Raw genomic sequence first — 25,183 nt, 5'->3', positions numbered from 1 at the left:
ATTATTATTATTATTTTTGCATACTGTTCAGTCTCCCTGCTTGTCCTATATTCTCTTTCAACTCCAAAGAATCTTTATTTGTTAGCTTCTTTCTTAATACTGAACACACTTATAATCTCTAGGACAATATTTCTCTCCTTATTTATATTGTGGTGCCTGCAAGGGCAGAGGCTAAGTCTATTTTGTTTATTAATAAATTCTTAGTGTTTCTAGCAGAGTAGATGGGACAGATTAAAACCTCAATGATTATGTACTGAATGAACGATAACTAAAAGAATGCTTAAGGGGCACCTGGATGGTTCCGTTAGTTAAGTGTTTGCCTTTGGGTCAGGTCATAATCCCAGGGGTCTGGGATCAAGCCCTGTGTTGGGCTCCATGCTCAGTGAAGAGTCTGCTTCTCCCTCTCCCTTTGCCACTCCCCTTGCTTGTGCTCTCTCTCTCTCACTCACCCTCTCTCTCTCACTCAAATAAATAAATAAGAAATCCTTGAGATGAACCTATATCCAAAATATGGAGTTATATATAGCTTAGAATGTATATTTTATATGATGAAAAATAAAGACTATACCACTATCTGGTATCAGTCTCTGGTACCTCCTCATTAAATTAATGATAATAATGCTTAATAAGTGTAGTTAGAAGCTGATCTCTATAATTAAAGGCTCCAGAGGTTCTTTCTAACATTTCCATTTTCCTTTGTGCTACATAGATTGATAGGATAGGAATTAATTTCTTTTTAATTTGTGGCCCTTGTTATCAATTATATATAATTCTATAACTTTCCATTGGGTCCTTAGAATAATTGCATAATACTTTCTTCCCTTCCAAATAAAGTAGGATATATGTGTATTCTTTCAGGAAAAAGTCTCCTTTTCTGGGTGCTCTAGAAGTCTTTATGATGTTTTTAGTGGTATTATGTGCGTGTATGTCTTTAAAAAAAGGGAGGGGAAGAATGAAGTGGGGGAAATCAGAGGGGGGATGAACCATGAGAGACAATGGACTCTGAAAAACAAACTGAGGGTTCCAGAGGGGAGGGGGGTGGGGGGATGGGTTAGCCTGGTGATGGGTATTAAAGAGGGCACGTTCTACATAGAGCACTGGGTGTCATACGCAAACAATGAATCATAGAACACTTCATCAACAACTAATGATGTAATGTATGGTCATTAGCATAACATAATAATATTAAAAAAAAGAAGGCTCTCTCCATTTACACTGGGAGCCCCATGAAAGAATGGATTTATCATTTATCTAGAATCATGATAATTCTTGTTTAATATCATTAGACTCTAAATTTTCTAATAATTTCAAACCAAGACAGTAAGAACTATCATTTGTTAAGCCTTTTATGTAGAAGCGAAATGCTAACTGCTTTACATCATTATCTAGTCTGTCAACAATCCATGTGCCAAACACTATTAATAGTGTTTATTACTGATGAGGAAAACTCCCAGTTCGGTGAAGTAGTAGAAACAAGTCTAAAATACAGATATGGTCATCCTTTTAATCATTATACCATGTTGTCTCAAAGTTAAAAGAAGGGGTAATGAAATAATATTAATTGTATAGAATAAAGTTCATTTACAAAAGTAATTTTTAAAGAACCAAAACATGTGCTCTGGACAAGAGAACCAGGGTCATGCAGATAGAATAAGAGGGCCCCCGGGACATAGAAGCTCTAGATACGCATTGAAAGAAATTCAGTCTCTTAAAATCTTCCTTCCTATTCCTTACATACTGGGAACTCTATGGTGGTCTTAAATATGCATTTCTTTACTTGCAAATAAAGTATAATTCACTAGGCTTTGAAGGATTCAAATCATATATTTGGTTTACATTTTCAAGGTACTTTATTTTACAGAATGACTTAAAAAGAAAATATTGAATATATTAAGTTCTAATTAAAATACGTTTATATATGGACATTCATTAACTTTTCCATATAAATGAATTCCAAGGATCATCTACTCTTCTTGAATCAACTACACCAACAGTACTTTTACACTAAAGTATTCTGTTTGTGCTGAAGTATTTGACTTTTCAAATTTCCATCTATCTCTAAGATTCTTAACAAATGATGCTGTTGGTAAGGTGGGTTGGTAAGGTGAGTATGGGTAGCTAAGACAGGAGACTCAAATTCATAAACCAAAGCATATGTCAATGTGTCATGAATTTATTTCTTTTTTAATGTTCTGGTCAGCCTGAGAGCAAATGACTCAGGATTGCAAATGGGCTTTGGCTTAGAACATATTCTGATTTGAGATAGGTGAAATGACTGCTAGGTTTTAAAATAAAACTTATTAGCTAATGCACACTAGTCCACTTGGAATGTTGCCCCATTTCTGAGAATGGCTCTGGATATGTCTTTAATGTTTATGAAAAATATATCCTTGTTGTTTTCATAAATATTAGTATCTTTATTGACAGTGTTTCTAGTGAAGTCAGTCAATACAAAGACAATGAATATGACAATAATGAATGCAAGACTTTAGGACTTTCCTTTAAAATAAGATTTGGTATTAAGTATCAATTTTTCCCCGTAACTAGCTTAAAACATATACCTTAACAGAGAAAATTATACTGTATTTAATATATAACATAAATGATATAGGAAAACTTTCAACTGGGATAATTGATATCAGCATTATGAAAAGCCCAGAATTCTTTACTTCACTGTTTTCTTTAATTTGTTATTTTCCTTCCATATTCTCTAGCTTTTGATATACTTGGTATTTTTTACTCTTCTGACTAGCTTAAGTGCCCTTGTCAACAGTTCAGTTGTTGAATGAGGCAAAGTGTTAGTTATAGTGTGAAAATCTGGTGTGCTGTCAGAAAAGGGCAAGCCATTAACTTGTGAATTTTGACTTCCAGTGTTCCATAGCTCAGCGATGCCTGAGAGTCTCTCTTGAATCGCTATTAAGGGTAACATGCATATGCATTTATGAAGTTTTGTTATTATGTATGATACAAACCTTCATCATATATAACTACACTTATAGAGTGTTGGTGATAGTGTTCTTTACTTAAAAAAAAAATGTCAAAGGCCCTGGTAGCTATAATATGGATGTTATTTTCAGAGATATAATTTGGGACAAGAATGCATACTGCAAGAAATAACCTAAAATATCCTATGCCATAGAAAGCCATTAACAAATAATCTAGATAATTTTTGAAGTTGGGAACAATCAGAGTAAATTATGTTACTGATACAATACATCTAAGTCAAAACCTTTGTATAAACAAAATGCCAGAGTGTATGGAGGTTCATGACCTTGCTTCAGAATAGTGCCTAGAAACTGCATGATCAGTTGTCATCAAAATGGCAAATATTCTATAAGGACAGGGTAATTATGTGTTATTGTTCTGTCTCTTCAAACATGGCATTATCATTAGACTCCATGGTTATATGGAAATTATTCCAAGCATTTTTAGAAACTTCAAAACATTTGTGGTATATGTAATCTCTGTCATTTAAAGACATTTAAGTATCAAATATTATGTAGTTTCTAGGATTACTTTGAGCTCCTATTTACATAATGTAAGAATGTATGGGACAAGATTTTTCCATAGAGTTTCCAGTAGAAAATCATAATGATAAATGTTTTAAATTTAACATTAGTGGTCTAATGTTGTGTTTCTCAATCTTGGAATTATTGACATTTTGCACTGCATAATTCTTTCTTGTAGGGGATGTCCTGTGCATTCCAGGATGTTTAGTAGGAATCTATTCACTAGGACCAGTAGCACCATCCCCTTAACAGTTTTGATGCCAAAAATGTCCCCAGACATTTGGAGTCAAAATCATGTCAGTTGAGAACCTTTGGTCTAAAGCAATGTGGGATAAAACTTTAAAAAAAAAAAAAAAAAGCTGAAATAAGTGTACAGAGAATGTCAATTCTTGTTCAGTTTCTGACTTAAACTATCTTTGAATATGATTTCTCCCTCTTTCTCTCTCTGTTGCTTCACTTGGAAGATAATACTGAACTAGAGCATTGTTTTTCAGGCTATGCTCTTCAGATGTTCAGCGTTCCCACAAATCCGATTTGAACTTACTTTTAAATATGTTTTTAAGTCATATTAAGTGTAAAAGTGAAAAGTTTAGAAAAGATTAATTGATTCTGATATATATCTATAAAGCAAATTTAATATTTTGTAAACATTCACTTACGCCCCTGAGTATTTTTGGGCTGCCTTTAGAAATTAGACTTCTTCCCTATATCTATGCATATAATACTATTTCTCATAAATATGTAATGGAGAAGAAAGGGTGGCATTTTGTATTCAATTGTTTTAAAGACAGATGACTGTATGCTCCGTCATCTAAACTTGTACTGAGAAGCTCACTGTGAAGCACATGAGAGACTACTAAATTCTCAGGGATGTGTGCTCTTTGTCACTCGTTAGTTGAAATTAACAAGAATTTTTTCACTATCAATTGATAATACTTGGATATAATTATTCTGCTTATTTGTCAGTTTTGAGTATTTTTGTTATGTTATTAAATAGGAATTAAAGGAGTTACTAAATCTTGACATTTAATACAAAAATCTCCTACTTCCATTTCAAACTTCATTTGTTTAAATCAATAGTACCTCGAGGTTGCCAAAAGTACTATGAGAACTACTTCTCTTTGCTCTGAGTTGTCTGTGTAGATTCCTGTTTTTCAGTATTGTGTAACTGGAAAAAAAAAAAAATTGAATCTAAACCTAATATAAAGCTGCAATTGTCACCCATAACAAAAAATACTAACATGTATTCATCACAATAGGCTCATTATTTTCATGAATTGACTTTTCATATGCACATGATTTAAACTTGAACTTATAAGATAAACTTATTCTAAAGGAACATCCATTTAATCTATTTTTTATATTATAGGATTACTCAAGTTTGATGTGAAAAATAGTTCTACTTTCAAAGATATTTGAAATCAACATCTTTAGACTGCATTAGTGCTAAGTTTATTATTTTTGTGTCAGAAGTTTATGAACTGTGAAAGGCATTTGAAGTGGGAAAATTTTACTAAGTTCTCAGTTTTATATGATTCACTTATTAAAATAATTATCAAGTTTTTTTTTTTCCCTGAAATCTTCTGTCATTGTTAAAAAACACAGTATGAAATACAGTTGTCTCATTTGTATCCAACCCAAGGTAGTGAGTCCTTGGGTATGACTGATCCTTTAGATGACCGATAAGTGAATTAGGACCATCTGCCCCATTTCTACCCTCCTTTGCTACAACCAGTAAATACTTACTGTGTCTTCAGAACTTAACTCCCAGCTGTGAACAAATACCAAAATAAACCATCATCAGGTGTTATATTTGTAAAAGCTATAGCCTATAGCCAAGGATGGTGAGAATTATTTTTCTGTGGGTGTCTTAGCAAGTATGGATGGTGAAATCTACTCCCTGCTCTTCACCACTTCCTTTTAAAAGAAACACACCCTAGTGAAATTTTCACCTTAAAATGTCCCTTAGGAATTTGAATAAGTTGAGACTGCCTGAGGGATTGGATTATTGAATGGTTTTTTTTTCACAAGATATTAAAAACAAAAAGAGAGAATGCTTTCAAGACACGGCAATAAACACTCTTGGTCTCTTAATGGAACACCTATGCGCAGCCGTTATCCCTTATTTTCTATAAAAGACACAAGAAAATAAAGAAGTGAAGCAAAAATAGACATATGTATATGACACCAGGAGATCACTGTGAACTGCTTGAAAAATTATGTAGGTGGCATTGTGTGCAGTGGTTCAATGTCTAGGCTTTAGAATGAGGCAGATCTGATTTTGTATTCTAGATTCTAGATCCAAGATTTGTTTCTGCTAACCAAGAATAGAACTATCTACATTTTGCTGAGTTCTTAATATGTTTTTGCTCAGGTCTTTGCATTTTCTCATTTACCCCTTACACTCACTTACAAGTTAGGTGTTATTGCTATTATACAGATGATGAACCTGAATGAGTCTCAAAGAGGTTGCCTGATGTGACAAAACTAGCAAATGGCAAATCCAGTTTAGAGCAAACTCCGTTACTTTCCCCAGATTTAAGTTGGTAAGTTCCCAAAACCTAACCAAGGAATGATCAAAATATTTGGAGGAACAAAACACTGAAAATACCATGGTATAAGCCTCCAATTTTTTGGAACATCAGATTATCTCCCTTACTCCCTTTTTCAGTTCTTTGAATATGTGATTAACTTGTGTATAATAAAATCCAAGACTCTTTAGAAACACCAGACTCTAGAGGAACCTGGGTGGCACGGTTGGTTAAGTGTCCGAGTCTTGGTTTCAGCTCAGGTCCTGATTTAGGGTCCTGAGCTCGAGCCCCGTGTCTGGCTCTGTGCTCAGTGTGGGGTCTGCTTGAGATTCTCTCCCCCTCCTGCCCATACTCTCTCTCTAAAATAAATAAACAAATCTTAAAAAAAAAAAAAAAAAAAAAAAACGCCAGACTCTATACCTTCCCAATACTACTATAACCTCCAGTGATACACTAATTTCTAAAAATCTCATCTCCTGTCTTTAGAAGATGTTAAAACCGAACTAAAGTTAAGATGAAATTAAATGTACAGTGCTTTTCATAGTGCCTGGAAATTAGTAAACTCCTTACAAAAGGTATCAATTACTGAGTACTTATGGCACAAAATTACTAGGTGTGTGGCTTGGGCCCATCCTTTAAGAGGCTCATTGGGTAGATGACAGTGTCCAAAAAATTCAGAGCAAATTCAGTTGTGGAGACTTGATGGAGGAAATGGTCAAATTACTAATCCTCACAATACAAATTCTCCAGCTCTAAGATATATCTCTGATTTGCTCATTTAGCAGGTGTATATTGTCATTTATTGTATCCTAAGAAGTAGGGAGTTTAAGTGCTTGTTTCTATATAAAAGGGGTTTATTTATATAAAATAAATAAGTCATGGGTATGTAATGCACAGCATGGTGACCATAGCTGATAATACTGCATTGAATGTTTGAAAGTTGCTGATAGAATGTATCTTAAAAATTCTTATCACAATCAAAACAACATAACCATGTATGAGGGCAGATGTTAACTAGACTTAGCTGGTGATCATTCTGCAATATATACAAATGTTTAATCATTATGCTATGGATCTAAAAATAATATAATGTTATATGCCAATTATACCTCTGTCGAAAAAAAGGAGTTCACAATGTGTTAAAGAATGTGGTTTGATATTAATGTTAATAACAGAAGGATCCTGCTCAAGTAAGTTTGTCGTGTCCACAAGATTTCAAGACTGGCATGGCCTTAATATTGTGGAGCAGTGTGATGCTAAGTCTCAAGCACCTGCATTTGGACTGGGGAAAATAGCTGACAAACAAATGACCGGAAATGCCCCCACATTATGTTAAGCTTCATGAACAAATTCCCGTGTTCCTGCCTCAGGCTGTTTGCGTATGGTTTTTCATTTGTCTAGAACCCTCCTTTCCCTGTAACCCCGTTGCCGCCCCCCCGATCCTTCACCTTCTTCATGGTCTACTCAAATAATCTCTTTCCAGATGACTTTTGGTAATTGCATATTTTATTTAATTTAAATTCGACTCAGTTAATATATAGCATATTATTGGTTTCAGGGGTAGAATTTAGTGATTCATCAGTTGCATATAACACCCTGTGCTTATAACATCAAGCACCCTCCTTAATGCCCATCACCCAATTACCCAATCCTCCCACCCACCTCCCCTCCAGCAACAAGGAAAAATAAAATAAGATTAAAAACAGAGAGGGAGGCAAGCTAGAAGAGACTCTTAAACTGTAGGGAACAAACTGAGGTTTGCTGGAGGGGAGTAATTGCTATATTTTAAACAGCACCACTACCATTAAAACCTTCCAGACATACCACTCTCAAAACACTTATCCTTATCTACTTAAGTTTTTTTCCATAAGAATTTTTACTCCATGAGGGGAAAATTGTTCGTGCTGTTTTATCAACACCTAGAATAGTTCCTCCCACATTGTTGGTCTTCAATAAATATTTGCAAAGTCAATTTTAAGTTCTAAGAATAGTATGGTCTTGAGGCCTGCTATCCCAGGAGATCATACCCATATAAACTGTTGAGTAGAATCAACAGACTTAATCCCAGTTTCCCCATTTTATTCAAAGAAGAATGAAGGGGTGCCTGGCTCAGAAGAGCATTGACCCTTGATCTTGGGGTTCTGAGTTTGAGCCCCATATTGGGTGTAGCAATTACTTAAGTAAATAAATAAAAACTTTAAGAAAAGAGAGAATAAAAAAAAAGAAAGAAAAGAAGATAGTAGGAAGGGAAAAATGACGGGGAGGAAATCGGAGGGGGAGACGAACCATGAGAGACTATGGACTCTGAGAAACAAACTGAGGGTTCTAGAGGGGAGGGGGGTGGGGGGATGGGTTAATCTAGTGATGGGTATTAAGGAGGGTACGTTCTGCATGGAGCACTGGGTGTTATACGCAAACATGGAACACTACATCAAAAATAAATAAATAAATAAATAAATAAATAAATAAATAAATAAATAAATAAATAGAAAAAAATATTAAAAAAGAGAGAGAATGAGAAGAGTCATGTGGAAGCTGTTTAGGTGTACAGTATTCCTGGAGTGAGAGAGGTAGTCTAGGGACTGCTTTATTTTCTCAAAAGCCAGCAGAATAGAGTCTTTAAGAATCACTTACAAAAATTAGTTGGGCCTGCAACAATTGAAAATTGATATTTGGCTACTATGTTGTATAACTAACTATTAGTCAAAAGACCTACTGATTTGTTCCTATTCCTTTAGAAACTGATATAAGTAGGGAGATTTCCTGGAACTGACAGAGTGTCACAACAGAGATGCTTGTACTCTCACAATTTGGCATGATTAGGCTGAATGAAGTAGTTATCTGAGCTTGAGCCATGTGACCGGTAGCTGCTTTATCAGGCAGGGTGATCTGGCAGTAAAAGATCACGGGAAAGATAATTGGCCATCAACACTGACTGGAATTCAGCTTAGCCTCACTGAGTCTCAAAAATCAGCAATATTTGTAATGGGAGGGTGCCTGTTGATCCCCTCTGAACCACCCACACAAGCACCACAAAAGAACTGGCATTTGGATACTTATGCCAGAAAGGAAACTGAATACCAGGTAGTGTTAGCAAGAGAAACTGGATGATCAACCAGGAAAGAGGCCTGTCACCTGACCTTGTTTGGTTAAGCAATATTTACCTTTCTCCCCACTCTCCTCCTCCTATAAATGAAGGGGCTGTTTATTAGAAGAGAGAGTGAAGTTTGTTTATCTCCCTTTTTTCCCTCCAATCCAAATAGCTAAGATTTCCCCTTTGATCTGTAATCAGGAGAGGAGGAAATAAAGATTTAAATGGAGATGGAAATAGAAATCATAAATGAAACAAAATAAGAGAAGAGGATCTTAATTATCAGGAGATTTGTGTGATTGGAAAGCTATGCATTCCATTCAGATGTCATCATAGAGTTGCCAAGTGTTATTTTACAAACTAGAGCGGTAATAATGACAGTTGTTAGAAGAAAGAGACCTTCGATATTTTTAAGTTAATGAGTTCAATAGTGTAGCTACAATGAGATCTATGTATTCTTTAGACACTGATTCTCAGAGTAACAAAATAGTTACTTGCATCTTTGACAGCTATTTTGCTTTTTTGTCTTTCAAAATGAGACCTAAAATCAAAGTCTGTAACATTGGTTTGGGGCCTGGTTTAAATGATCCCCTTAAAAAGAAAGTAGCCATTTTAATGTTGTTGGATAAAAACACTTATTTCTTTGTTAGTATGCCTCAGAGGATCTAACAAATTAAAAAAAAAAAAAATCAAAGAAATTAAAATGTAAATTTACCCTTCAATGATCCATGTTGTATTTTAAGATGTACTATAGCCAACTGATGATTTGTAGGTAGACCAAAAGGGAAAGTTTCACAGGGTATTTCAGTAAATATTTGTTAATGAAATAAAGCAATCCATGTCCTTGCATTCTGAATATAGCAAAAACTACTTTAATTGAAGAAAAAGAAAAAGAAAAAATACCAGTACTGACTTTAAGCTTTGTGGTCTCCTATAATTAGTGGTACTATTTCCTATGGTCACTCTCCCTGCTGTTGAGGTCACTTAAACCATCAGAATTAGTCCAGAACACATGGACAGCATGAGAAATTGCCATTCCATCACATTTTTAAAAATTGTTTAAAACATAGCAATCATTTAAATGGACACTTTACCCAAAGAATAATTTTAATGCATTAAAAAAAATAGAATAGATGGTGAGGAGGAAGTACTGAGTAGTGTAAGTGGAATGCACATTTTTCCTTCTTTCATTTATAGCTCAAATAAATGCACTGTAACTATCTGACGTTTCGGTTTTGAAGTTTCAAAATGCATGTCTTCTTTCTGCACAAATACTTTCTGTTCAAAACAGCAGTGAAGATTTCTAAGTTTTAAACTCAGTGTTCAATAATGGGCATCTTGTAATCAATGTGTAGTTAATAATGGCATTTTATACTTAACAATCTTTATCAGAAATGATCAAAATGTTTTAACAGATTATATTTATAACATTGTGGAGCAGTGGTTGACATTATAATTCTTTTTCTTTAAACTTTGCAAAAAACTGAAGTAGAAAAAGTAAATCTTTTTAGATTCTCAAAAAAAAAGGTGGCATGTAAATACACATTATCAATGAGTGATTTTTTTTTAATTCACAAAATGAGTCAGTAGGGAACACCAGTTAATAGAAATAAAATATCTGATTCTCAACTCTCTACTTTTATGAAATGAGTTGTCCATAGCTATTTCTTTGGTAGTAGTCGTGGTGATGGTGGTGGTTCTCCCAATTTGGTGAAGTCAACACTTATAAGATAACTTATTACCTTCTTTTCCTTTATTTCAATGAAACATAATTTCTAGAAGAGAATACACAAGGATTTGAAAATTGAAATTAGGATAAATATTGCATATTTATTTTATTTACTCATACTTCTCATTTTATATTAGTAAATGTATTCATATTTTAATAAACAAGGTCTAAATCTGTCAATTCTAAGATTAATTAGTATTGACTATACTTAAATGGTCCTTTTAAAAAAGAGATTTTATTTATTTATTTTTGCAAGAGAGAGAGAGAGCAAGAGAGCACATGAGTTGGGGGAAAAGGCAGAGGGAGAAGCAGGCTCCCGCTGAAAAGGGAGCCCAATGTGGGACTGGATCCCTGGACCCTGGGGTCATGACCTGAGTCAAAGGCAGACGCTTAACCGACTGAGCCACCCAGGCACCTAAAATGGTACTTTTTGAATATTCTTATTATAGACCTCTTTACCCCAACTATCTCCCATCTTGCTGGAATCACACATTTTTTAATTCTTCACTAAACTTTTGAAGTTTATTTAATTTTCCAGATTTTCCAGTTTCAGTGGAATTATACCAAGAATGCATTTGATAATAAAAGCTAGAGTTAACTCTCAAGTTGGATGAATTATTGTTTAAGGAGAGCAAAGTTGATTAGGGAAAGGGAATGATGGGGGCATCAGTGAAATGGTAGAAGTGCTCTGAATGGGATAAAAGCATATTTATATGACAAATTTGCTTTAGTTCATTTGTAAACTCTGAAGGACATTGAAAGATCTTTCTTATCCCCCACTCTGTAGTAACCAGTACAATGCCTGGCACCAAATAAATATTTGTTGGGTAAATTGTAAATGAGTTCATACCTATGCCTTGATGTCAGGCCAGTCTCGGTGTATGATTTCTTCCCCTAATTTTTCAGTATGTCCAAAGTGGAATTCAATTTAGTTTAGCATCCAACTTTATAACTATGTTGACATAATCTAATAATTCTAGAACTCAGTTATGTCTAGCTCTTAACATTCACTAATTCTTTGATTTAAAAGGACTCTACTAGCTATACCTAGATATTACTGTTCCTGTTTTTGTTTGTAAAGCTCTTAGAGTTCAAGTACATAAAAGTTATAGGCATTGTGTAAATCTTTAGTGGATTTACTTTTTGGTTAATCTATTTAGAACTCTAAAGTTGTAGGAGAATCAACAATGCTATTCCCACTTAAAAATAATAAATACAATAAAATTAGAAAAAATTATATATATGTTGACTTAGCCAACTTTATCTTTATTCCTCATTTTTACTTTCTATTTTGAGGCTTTGACATTTGTGGTAATATATTTCACAAATTTCCATTTATTGAGTAGGAATTTAGAATTAGCACAAGAAGTTAAATAAATTTAACAACTCTGGAAAGCATTATAAAGGCAGTAGATACTCCAACTAGAAAATAGTCTGAATTACAGAGGCAATTAACATTTACTACATTAGTATAATATTTAAGTGGGCTTCACTAACAGGAATGCTAGGTATGTGGGTATGTGGTGAGTCTAGGGTACTCACATGAATATTAATGGATATCAGAGATTCTACTAATTATCAAGTATTGAATAGATTTCAAACATAATATTCAACATTATTTAGCCAAATTTCTTAAAAATAACCATTGCATATAATGAATATTCAATGTAATTTACAAGCTCATGTAGGGATTAAAGAATTTTGTGGTATGCAGAACAATGTTCCCACCTCCCACTCCACCACTCCAAAGATGTCCACATCCTGTAATCCATGGAAGAGTGAATCTGTTAACTTAAATGACAAAAAGGATTTCAAACTGTTATTAATGTTAAGGATATTGAGATAGGGAGATTATCCTAGATTACCCAGTTGGGACCAGTCAAATCACATGATTTCTTAAAAGTAGAGAATCATTCCTGGTTGTAGTCAGAGAAAGACATGTGACTATGGGAAGTCAGGGAATTACAAGGTTGTTCATTTTAAAGAAGGAAGGATCCATGAGCCAAGACACGCAGGCTGCCTCTAAGAAGTTGGAAAAGGCAGGAAAAATTCTACCCTAGAGCTTCCAAAAAAGGAACACAGATCCACTGACATTTTTATCTTAGTCTGGAGAAACCGGTGACAGATTTCCAGCCTACCAAATGTTAAAGTAATAAATGTGTGTTCTTCTAAACCACAAAGTTCGTGGCAATTTGTTACAGCAGCATTAGAAATCTGACACAAGCTCCTAAAAGGATTGCATAAATTTTTGCTAATTATTAATTATAATTTAATCATTTTATTGAAGACTCAAGTTCAACTCCATGCTTAGCACTGAATGAAAATACATGATCAGGCTTTTTATTTACAGTCAGTGTTGCTAGACTGGTACACCCTATGAAATAAAATGAGGAAAAACTGAATTGACAATAATTCCTACTATATGTCTGTTCTGGGTACTTGTCAAATGTTACATCATTAATTGTAATAATAATGGTGTTATGGTTTTCCATTTAACAAATGAGGAAAGCAGATCTTGGAAAATTAAGTCGAATTCCTAATCTCCAGAAAGTTAATAGTAACAGAGTTTACATTCTAAGGCAGATCTTAAATTTACCACTTCATGATTCTGTAATAATTCCTATTCTAACTATATTTCTTGAATCCATTTCTTCCCACTCAATTTGCTGTTTCTAATCATCTATGGAGCAGGGGAATCAGAAGAACTAATTTTCTTAGAGTTGAATATAAAAATAGAGTAGAGTAATGATAAGGACATAAAGGTCAATCTGAGAATGAAATTCATGAGCTTCAACAGATGAACTTTTTGCATCCATATTCATGATGACTATTCTAGTTTTTGGACTGGTGTGCACCATTACTATTGTCCTCTAATGGCAGAGACAAATCCATTGAATAAGCTAAAATTTTGATCATGGGATTGCATGTTTATGTCCCTCCAAACTTCGTATGTTGAAATCCTAGCCTTCAATGTGATACTAGTAAGAAGTGGGGTCTTTGGGAGGTAATTAGGTAATAAGAATGAAGTGCTCATGAATGGTATTATTGTCCTTCTCAGAAGAGATATGAGAGCTTATTCTCTCTTTTTCTGTTTTCTGCAATGTGAGGATACAAGGAGAAGATAACTGTCTGAAAACTAAGAAAAGAGCTCTCATCAGACATCAGATATACCAGTGCATTGATCTTGGACTTCCCAGCCGCCAGAACTGTGAGAAGCAAATGTTTAAACCACCCAGTCTATGGTATTTTTGTTATTTGTATTCCAACAGATGAAGACAGTTATCAACCTCAATAGAGGGTATATTAATACCCTCTATTGTGTTCATTGTATGATTGAAGTCAAGGGTTGGTTGGTTTCTTAAGGCTGCCATAACAAAGTACCAAAAACTGAGTGACTTAAAAAAGAAATATATTGAATCAGAGTACTAGAGGTTAGAATTCCAAAATCAAGGAGTTGTCTGGGCAATGCTGGCTCTGAAACCTATAGGGAAGGATCTTTCCTTGCCTCCCCCAACTTTTTGTACCTTCGGTTGTTTCTTATCTTGTGTCACTATAATCCAATCTCTGCTTCTGTCTTCACATGGCCATCTCCTTCTGTGTGTGTGTCTTCACATGACATTCTACTCTCTGTGTATATTTATGTCCAAATATAGCTCTTTTATAAGGACACTTGCCATATTGGATTAGGACCCACCCTAATGACCTTATCTTAACTTGATTATGTCTGCAAAGAGCTTATTTCCAAATTAAGTCACATTTACAGATATGGAGTTTAAGACTTAAACTTATCTCTTTGGGGAATCAATTCAATCCATAACAAGGTTTTTTTTTTTTTTATATTTTATATTTTACATTGTTAAACAACATGTTGTTAAACAACATAAATGTAGCACATAGTAATATTTTTTAAAATCCATCTTTTAAAAAATTTCCTGCACACAAAACAGATACATACTTACCACTTCTTTCTATGAAAATGATCTCACAACTAGTCTAATTTTTATCATCATAAAAATGTATCTGGCAATAAACAAATCCCCTATAGGGGAGGGCAGTGGAAGAAACCCAACTGGAAGAACCAGAAGTCCCTTTATTCCACAGAGAAAATGGAAAATATACTCAAACATTACTTATTTTATTCACACTGCATCCAAAACACCATTTTAGAATGTAGAGATAAATACTTAGTTTTCTGTGTCAATCAGGTCTAACCAGATGACATAAACCACCTGAATATGCAGAGTAATGTAGAGGATTGGTTAGTCAAGTGAAAGAAAAGCTAAGAATGCAAAATTGGGAGAGTGGATCAGCTCAGAGATTAGCAATATCAGGTAGCTACTATGATCTCCAGGCTGGAGGCACAAAGGAAGGAGGGTTTTTTGGAGGGATCCAGACCCAGGATGATAGACTGAGAGGTAGAATATATGGTTTATCTGGGAACACTTGCAGCCACAGAGGAGACAGAACCACTCCCATGTAATGCAAGATAGAGAGGAGGATAAATTCATCTACTCCTTCTCTTCCCCAACTGAAAGTCTCCCAACAATGCTTTCCATGCATCATCCATAGTTAGAAGTCAACTGACTAGAATCCTTAGGACATATAGCACCAGCTACCCCATTATACATAGCAGGGTAGAGAAAATCGCAGGAGTAGATGCAGGGTTTCAGTCAAGGGCAAACAAGTGCTAAAAAAACACAATAAATATTAGAGAGATTGATTATGTGGATTGATTAAAAAAACAAATTAAAACTTGGAAGGATGGATAGATGGATGGATAAATTAGAGGAGAAAGAATGAGAGAAAGAGAGAGAGAGAGAGAAGCAGGCAATCGACCTTGGCTGATAGCAACCATGAATATAAGTTTCAATGAGGTGTTTCTTTGTTCTGATGCAGGCTTAGTAACATTAACTGTTATGTTGACTCATAAATAATAAATATCTGTTCATGGCATGACATTTGTGTTTGTCATTTTTTTCTGAAAACTTTTCTAATAAAGAATATCAAGTGACTGCTACCAAGTTTTTTTCCTTACTTAGGGATGATTGTAGAATTATAACTATTCTCTCATATTTTGTAATGTCTTTATTTTTACAAATTATGGTTTCTTTAAACAGTACCATCAGCAGCAGCTCTTTGGCTCACTTAAACACCCAGTTGTAATCCATGTTGTCCCATTTCAATGAATAACATATATTCTTTATTTGTGAAGGAATATAGATCTACTTTTTCAGCTTATTCATTGGAAAGCCAATCACATTTTCCTTCATAAGTATAGTCTTTATTCACAGCTTTGAAAATCCAGGTTATGGCAAACCAGGCATTGTAGTTATCTTTTTTCATAAAAGAGTTGGGAGTCTGCTTCAGCATCTCTTCTCTATCTAGAAGTATGGCTGACCAGTCAAAGTCATTAGGAATCCACCCCAATATTTTGGGATCTCAAACTGATCCTCTGTGTGTTTTCAAGGTAAAAACATTTGTGCTTTTAAGAGAATATTAGTCCAGTTTGGTCACACAGTAAATAATACAAACTAATATAACTATCATTTTAACCTTTGTAAACCTCAGTTTTCTCTCTTCTAATTATTGTCAGTATTAAATATGAAGCCATACATATGTGCTCAATCAAAATTTACATCCTCAGATTCTATTTTTTATAGAAAAGATATTGAGAGTGTCTGAGAAGGCTCTGGATTCTGTGTTATGGCCTTGGCTTTCCGCTTACAATTGTCAGACTTTTTTCTTTCATAGCTTCTCTCCACTTTCAACTTATTCTTCCAGCTCTATCATGGATCATGAAATAATTTAACCATGCCAGATTAACATCTAAATAAGAGAGGTTAGTTCTGACTGAGGATTGAGGGGTTTGAAAAATATGTGTTTAATATGCATCAGTTTTACTACATATACTTTATGACATTAATTTTGGCTGTTCAGCACAATTTTTTTCACCTTTTTTATACTTGGCTGAAGATCACATAGTTTAGGTTGTCAAATTAATTATCTTAGTATACAACCTACTATTGTATTTTCTTTATTATCACTAAAAAATCATAAAATGATGTTATTTCAACATTTTAAAAATAATTCAATTATTAAATTTTTTTCTTGTTTAAACACACTTAATTATAAATGGTTATTTGAATAATTCATTTAGTCCTTAATGATGATTTCCTGTAGTAGTATAAATAGTAACAATGCACATGGACAGAATGAGGTAAACATCCAATTATTTTCTGTAATGGTCAGACTATAAATTTGTGGAAGCCACAAGCAATTCTAAATACTGTGTTGATTATTTACATTTGAGTAATGGAGCAAATTAGAAATTGTTTAAAACCAGTTCTTTGTCTCCTCATAGCCTAATCATATGAATTGTTCCTGCTTATAATATAAACATTTTATTGGTTTTAAATAACGTTTATACATTTTACATAAAAATGTAAACATTGGTAAACAAGCATTATACATATAAATGCATGATTTAATTACTACACTCCATAAATGTTTGGTTGGTATTATATCTGTATGCTTTTGTTGTTGTTCTTATTGCTGTGTAATAATAATGTGCCAATCTCTGATATCAAGAAATGAAGATGTTGAAAATAAGCATGCAGATTATTAGTGATATTTTACATGGATTTCACAATTGTTTCCATAGTACCAAGCATTTATGGGGGACAAGTTAAGGTGATTTTTAAAGTATTGTCTAAGATAATAATGATTTTTGAAAGCCTGCACTGTTCATTGCTTTATTCACTGCTGTTGAAATACTCTACTTGCTCAACTGAACGAAATAATCATATAATGTTAAGGACCTACTATGTGCAAGGTGTTGGGGGATACAAAAATAAATGACGTTCATAGTAACATTGTTCATATCTTCACAGTATGAATGCAGTCTTACAAAGGGAAAAAGGAGAAAAAACAGATAATAGCAAACTATAATACATGGCAGCATCTTTAAATATTTATTGATCTCTAAAACTGTGATGGAGGCATAAGGGAAAAATAACTTATTTTGACATTAGAAAAATTTCATGGAGGAGAGAGTAGCTGTTTTAAGTTTTTCAGGTAAATGATTTTAAGAATTGGAAAATGGGAGACTAGATCTTCTCAGACTAAAAGATGAGCATGAGCAAAGATATGGGGTAGGAAAAAGACCTTAGCAAGCAGAAATAATTAAATATTGGAGAAAAATGCTTGAGGGCAATGAATAATGAAGCTAGAAAAGCAGTTCAGGACAAAGTCACAGAGAGACCGGCATACCACTGAAAGGCATCTGGTCTATGTTCTTATCTTCCTACTTCCCATCACATAGCTGTGTGTTCAGGCAAGAATGGCTATAAGTCTAGGCTATGTAAAGTCAAACTGGGTTCTCAAAAATGTACCATGATTTGTAAATGCCCCAGTAGAGCCCCTCTGAAGATATACCGTAAGTTTCAACTGCATAAGTATAGTTTCAATTTTACATCTTTTTTTTTTTTTGAGTGTCTATGAAAATTGTCAAACTTTTTGGAAGAGTCAAAATTTAATTCATTATTAACAAATGCTTCAATAAATGAATACTAGCTTGAATATCTAATAGATTTCTCATATTAAGGTGTCAAATGCAAATCTTGTTCTCTTCTCTCCCAAATCCACTTACCTAGTTACTACACCAAATCATATCATGTTAACTCCACTCTTCCATTTTTTAAAATAAAAACCTTGGGATTGTGCTTGTCTCCTTTAGTGTTTTCAACCCATACCTACTTCTGTTGGCTCTGCATCCAAAATCTATAAGATTCTCATTACTTCTCAGTGGCTCCACAGATGCCACCCCTAGAATTTTTACTTGTAATAGACCTTCCTACTTCTACCCTCGAATTCCAGTCAGCCTCAACAAATCACTAGGGTTTTTTGTTTTGTTTTGGACAACTAAGTCATGTCCTCAGTTCAAAATCCTGGGAAAGTCTCTGATGATTAATGTTTTATCAACTGGTCATGAGGTACCCAGACTGTTGTTCAAACATTATTCTTAGTATGTCTGTGAGGGTGTTTCTAGATGAGATTAACATTTGAATTGATAGGTAGAGTAAAGCCTAATGCCCTCCCTAATGTGGGAGACTCTTATCCAATTAAATGGACACCTGAATAGGAGAAAAGCGCTGAATAAGAGGAACTCCTTCTGCCTTACTGCTTGACTGGGGACAGGAGTGTTTTCCAGCTTTTGGATTTAAACTAGAAAATCAGCTGCAAAATCTGGCCTACAGGCTTTCAGACTGCAACTTACACCATTGGTTCACATGACTCAGAGGACTTTGGAGTCAGAATAGAACTATTATATTGGCTTTCGTTGGTTTGTAGCTTTCCAAAAGCAGACACTGGGTCTTCTTCACATCCATAATCATGTGTGCCAATTCCTTAACACATACATACACAAACAGCAACCCCCCCCAACACACACATATATATGCTGGTTTTAATTCTCTGGAGAAGCCTGACTAATACAAATTCTTGGTAGTGAGAATAGTTCTAGAAAAACAGAATTTTAGGAATGAGTTTTCTGAATTGGTTTGGGCTTTCTGGAATTGGAGTTCCAATCTGATTAGAGTTTAAGTGCTAATGATTCTATTTCTAGTAGTAAAGAACACTAATTTATCTGTGGCATGATCTAGCAATGGAGCAATACAGCAATATAAAATATCATCATTGGATACTCCAACAACTTGTAAGAAGCAAGAAGCCAGGTGACTTTGTATATAATACTGCCAAATGTCCAGAACAGAAGTAGTTTTACTTCAGGAGTATATCAGGACTTGAGCTGTATGTCATAATGTTTTTTTCAGGGACTCTGATTGCCTTTCCCTTCCACAAGATGTCACACAGTTCCATTGTTTTGATGATATTATGCTGATTGGACCTAGTGAGCAGGAAGTAGAAACTACTTTAGAGTTATTGGTAAGAAATGTACATGCCATAAGATGAAAATTAAATGTGATAAAAGTTTAGAGATCTTCTACCTCAGTGAAATTTTTAGGGATCTGTTAATATAGGGCATGTTGAGATATCCCTTCTAAGTCAAAGGAGAAGTCCTTGCATCTGGCCTTTCCTTAAACAACCAAAAATCAAGCTCAATCCATAATGGGCTTCTTTGGAATTTGGAGACAACATGTTCCTCTTTTGGGTATATTATTATGGCCCATTTATTGAGGGACTTGGAAAGCTACCAGTTTTAAGTGTGACCCAGAAGAGAGGGCTCTGGAATACGTCCAGCCTGAAGTGCAAGCTGTTCTGCCACTTGGGCCATAAAATCCAGCAGATACAATGGTGCTTAAAGTTCAGGGGTAGGTAGGGATAATTTTATAGTCTATGATAGGTTCCTATAGTCAAATCACTGTGCAGGCAATTAGCAAAGCTCTGCCATCCTCCACAAATAGCTATTCTCCTTTTGAGAATCAGCTCTTGGCCTACTACTGGGCCTTAGTAGAGACTAAACACTTAACCATGGACCACCAACTTATCATGTGACCTGAGAGGTCCATCATGAGCCAGGTGTTATCTGACCCAAAAAGCCATAAAGTTGGGCATGCATAAAAACACTCTATCACCAAACAGAAGTGGTATGTACATAATTGGGTCCTAGGAGAACCTAAAGGCATTAGTAAATTAGGTGAAGAAGAGACACAAATGCTCATGGTCTCTACTTCTGCTACATTGGTTCTCACTTCCAGGTGGCACATATGGCACCATGGGGATTTCCCTATGATTGGTTGACAGAAGAAAAGACTTAGGCCTAGTTTATAGATGGTTCTGCATAATATCCAGGCACCACCAGAAACTGGACAGCTGCAGTGCTACAGACTTTTCCTGGGACATCCATGAAGGACAGTGGTGAAGGAAAAATCTCCCAATGGGCAGAAGTTCAAGCAGTGCACCTGGTTGGTCATTTGCTTGGAAAGAGAAATGGCCACATGTATAATTATATACCAATTCTTGTACTGTAGACAAAGGTTTGGCTGGATGGTCAGGGACTTGGATGGAACATGACTGCAAAACTGGTGACAACAAAATTTTGGGAAGACGTATAGTTAGATCTCTCAGAATGGGCAGAAAACATGAAGATGTTGTGTCCCATGTGAATGCTCCCAAAAGCGTGACTTCAGAAGAGGGGGATTTCAATAATCAAGTGGATAGAATGACCTGTTCTGTGGATATCAGTCAGCATCTTTTCCTAATCACCTCTGTCATTGCCGAGTGGGTTCATGAACAAATTTTCTGAATTTTGATATGTGAAAGCAAAGGGAAATAAGAGTTAAGGGTCAAATGTACGTAAAGGTGGCACCTGGGTGGCTCAGTCAGGTAAGCATCTGGCTCTTGACTTCAGCTCAGGTTATGATCTCAGGGTCATGAGATCCAGGACAAGTGAGGCTCTGTGCTAAGCACTGAGTCTGCTTGGGATTCTCTCTCTCCCCCTCTCCCTCCGCCCCTTCCCCACTGCACACAAGCACTCCCCCTCTAAGGAAAAAAAAAAAAAAAAAAGGAATCAAATGTATGTTTAAAGGCGAAAAATTATTTTAACACAACCACCTTTTTCTCTTCAGTAGTGCTTATTAGTCCTTATGCAAATAGCCACATGTCTTTTAAAACACAAGGCTTTAATTTGTTATTAATCCAAGATGTCTACAGAATAAAGTCATATTCTAAAAGTCAACTTGGAATACAAATTTATTTATTTATTTATTTATTTATTTATTTATTTATTTATTTATTTATTTATAAAGATTTTATTTGTTCATTTGAGACACAGAGATACAGAGAGAGAGCACACGTAGGGGGATATGCAGAGGAAGAAGCAGGCTTCCCACAGAGCAGGGAGCCCGACGTGGGGCTCGATTCCAGGGCCTGGGATCATGACTTCAGCCGAAGGCAGACGCTTAATGACTGAGCCAACTAGGAGCCCCTGGAATACAAATTTAATCATAAAGTTCTCCCTAACTTTTCCAGGGAATGGCTCTGATACATCATTGTAGTCTATAAGAGAGGAAAACAAAAATATTTGAAAATAGGTAATCAAGAAAAATTCCAACATATCCCAAACAGGATTATTTAAAAGAAATGCATACCTGTATGGCAAGTAGTAATAGTCAAAAATAATCTACAAAACAAAACAAAACAAAAACTTACAATTCAACTAATAGTAAATTTTCCAACAGCAACAATGAGAAAGGCAAAGTCAGTAGAAGAATATATGCAAAATGTTGGAAGAAATGAGTCATCAATTTTCATTTGTGTACCTGGCAAACTCTCTTTCAAGAACATGGATAAGATAAATAAAACCTGACAAAACTTACCATGAACAGACCCTCCCTAAAATGTAGATATCACAGGCATACATATATACATACACAAATATATATGATGATTTTCAAAAAAAATAAAGTAAAAGATATCTAAAACAGGGAAGCAAGAAAAACTGGCAGGCAAATACAAATTTAAAAAAGATACATAAAATTCTAAGCAAATGTATTAAGAAAATAGTAGTAACAACTAATTGTTAGATCATGATAATGTATAAGCCTATAATGGGCATTATGACTAGCAAAGAATTCCAATATATTTTTGTTGTTCTAGAAAGCAGTTGTTTACTTTTTGAAATTAAATAGATTATGGTAAAATTTCAAAAGGAATCATCAAAAAATTAGAAAGAGAGAATATACATTCCAAGTTATTTTAAGGGGAAATTTAGTGAATAAATTTATCATTTTAAAATAACAATAAAAAATAGCTTTGTGCAGTGGCAGTATAGTAGCCAATGAGGTTTATCCGAGGCGCGATTATTGCTAATTAAAATAACAATAAAAAATAAAACATCAGAATATGTTTTACAGAAGTATTTTACCACATTTCTAAAGAACAGATGCACAAATTTTAAAAGGCATAGAAAAATTGAAAACACCATCTAATTTTAAGAGGCGTTTTATTAACACCAGATTTAAAAAAGGCAATAAAAAAGTTATATGCCAATTCACACTCACGATCATGAATACAAAGCATTTAAATCATGCATTGGAAAACTTAATCAGGGATGCCTGGGTGACTCAGTTGGTTGGGTGTCTGCCTTCCGCTCAGGTCATGATCCCAGGGTCCTGGGATTGAGCCCCACATCAGGCTCCCTGCTCAGCGGAGAGTCCGCTTCTCCCTTTCCCTCTGCTGCTCCCCCTGATTGTGCTCTCTCACTCTCGCTCTCTCTCAAATAAGTAAAATCTTTAAAAAAATCAGCTTAAAAAAAAAAAGTAAAAGAAAACATAATCATACTAGGTTTTAAAATCTAAGAAATTATAGCTTTAGTTTTATCCCTTATATGCTAGTTTGGATTAAGATTAGAAAAGCTACTAATGTTATCCTTCCATAAGGGATTAAAGAGATAGAAACTGTGATCAAGTAAATGAAAATAAAGATAATATATCCCATGGAAACTTTTTTTCTTTAACCAACAGTCATGAACAAGAATATTCACACCAGAGGGGCGCCTGGGTGGCTCAGTCGTTAAGCGTCTGCCTTCGGCTCAGGTCATGATCCCAGGGTCCTGGGATCGAGCCCCGCATCAGGCTCCCTGCTCAGTGGGAAGCCTGCTTCTCCCTCTCCCACTCCCCCTGCTTGTGTTCCCTCTCTCGCTGTGTTTCTCTGTCAAATAAATAATAAAATCTTAAAAAGAAAAAAAAAAAAGAACAGCCAAAATGTCCCCCAAATAGAAGAATGGACAAAGAAATTTTATATCTGTATGTCAGAATTAGCTACAAAATTATAAATGAATGAGCCACAATCAAATTAAATGGAATAATCTCAGAAACATGTGTGGCTTGACAGTAACATTGTAATAAATGAATGAATGAATGAATGAATGAATGAGCAAGCAAGTAAGCATTTGGTATGGCACCAATTACATAAAAATCAAAAGTATATAAAACTAAAATATATGTATATTTACTTAACAAAACTTCAGTCAACACTTATTGTTTAAAATTCTGTATTTGGGGCGCCTGGGTGGCTCAGTTGGTTAAGCGACTGCCTTCGGCTCAGGTCATGATCCCAGGGTCCTGGGATCAAGTCCCACATCGGGCTCCCGGCTCAGCGGGGAGCCTGCTTCTCCCTCTGACCCTCTCCCCTCTCATGCTGTTTCTCTCCTGCTCACTCTCTAATAAATAAATAAATAATCTTTAATAAATAAATAAATAAATAAATAAATAAATAAATAAATAAATAAATAAAATAAAATTCTGTATTTGTAATTTGCCTACCTGCTACAATTTATTTGTGATCACAAAAAATCAGTAGTCAGGACACTTTCATATCATTCTCAGACATGCTCAGAACAGTGAGAAATTTTAGTCACTGAGGCGCATGTTCCCAGTTGAGGTCTAACAAGGTGAAGCTCTGTCGTCTTGTTTCAGCTCTCACAGAGATGGCCAGAAGATGAAGATGACAGTGCTTTGTAGTGCAAGAAAGTCTGACTCTGGAGCCAGTTGTATAGGAACTGAACCCCAACCCTGGCATCTGTTAGGGGGCAACCTCAGGCAAGTCACTTAACACTTCTGAACCTTTTTCTTCTTGTGTAAAATAAAATCAAATTTACAAAGTTGAGTTGTTTTTATGGTTAAAGATGGCAATCTATGTGCGATGTGTGTGTGTCTCCATATTTTGCCTAAGCAATGGTTCTGTATTGGCTAATTCAGTGTTCACGTCAATTTTATGTAACATAAATACCACAAATAAGAAGGATCACCTGATAAGGAAAACCAAGAAAATAATGTATATAGTTAATAATTTTTTTTTAAGATTTTATTTATTTATTTTAGAGACAGAGCACAAGAGAGGGGAGAGCGGGAGAGGGAGAAGCAGACTCCCCGCTGAGCAGGGAGCCCAATGCGGGACTCAATCCTGGGACTCCAGGATCATGACCTGAGCCGAAGGCAGTCGCGTAACCAACTGAACCACCCAGGTGCCCAGTTAATAATTCTTTTCAGAGAGGAGTGAGAGAGGTGGTGGAGGAACCCGAAAAAGGAAGTCATATAATTTAAAGGGCAACCGAGGAAAGTTTAATTATACTGGTCATGCTCTACTGGATAATTCAGATGTTGGATCCTCAATTGCTCATTTTATTATTGTTTTACTATATATAGTGTATGGCATTTATATAACATAAAGTTGCATTTATAAAATATTTCTTAAAACATCAATCTGCCTTTCTTTAATGCTGGAACGAGCAAACTATAGTCTATGGGTATTTGTACTGTTTGACACACTCACGTTTCATTACCGGGGCAGCCAAACTATGGCT

At 35.0% G+C, this 25,183-nt stretch overlaps 1 pseudogene; it reads left to right on the top strand.

Annotated features, from left to right (window-relative positions):
- Positions 1 to 22,628: 22,628 nt before the first annotated feature.
- LOC118010992 lies at positions 22,629 to 22,760 on the top strand (annotated as a pseudogene).
- Positions 22,761 to 25,183: the final 2,423 nt, after the last annotated feature.

This window comes from Mirounga leonina, unplaced genomic scaffold (assembly GCF_011800145.1).
Source record: "Mirounga leonina isolate KUSES-001 unplaced genomic scaffold, KU_Mleo_1.0 Mir_129, whole genome shotgun sequence".
Classification (NCBI taxonomy): Eukaryota; Metazoa; Chordata; class Mammalia; order Carnivora; family Phocidae; genus Mirounga; species Mirounga leonina.
The sequence above is the reverse complement of the archived record's forward strand: the minus strand, read 5'-3'. Positions and strand labels throughout refer to the sequence as shown.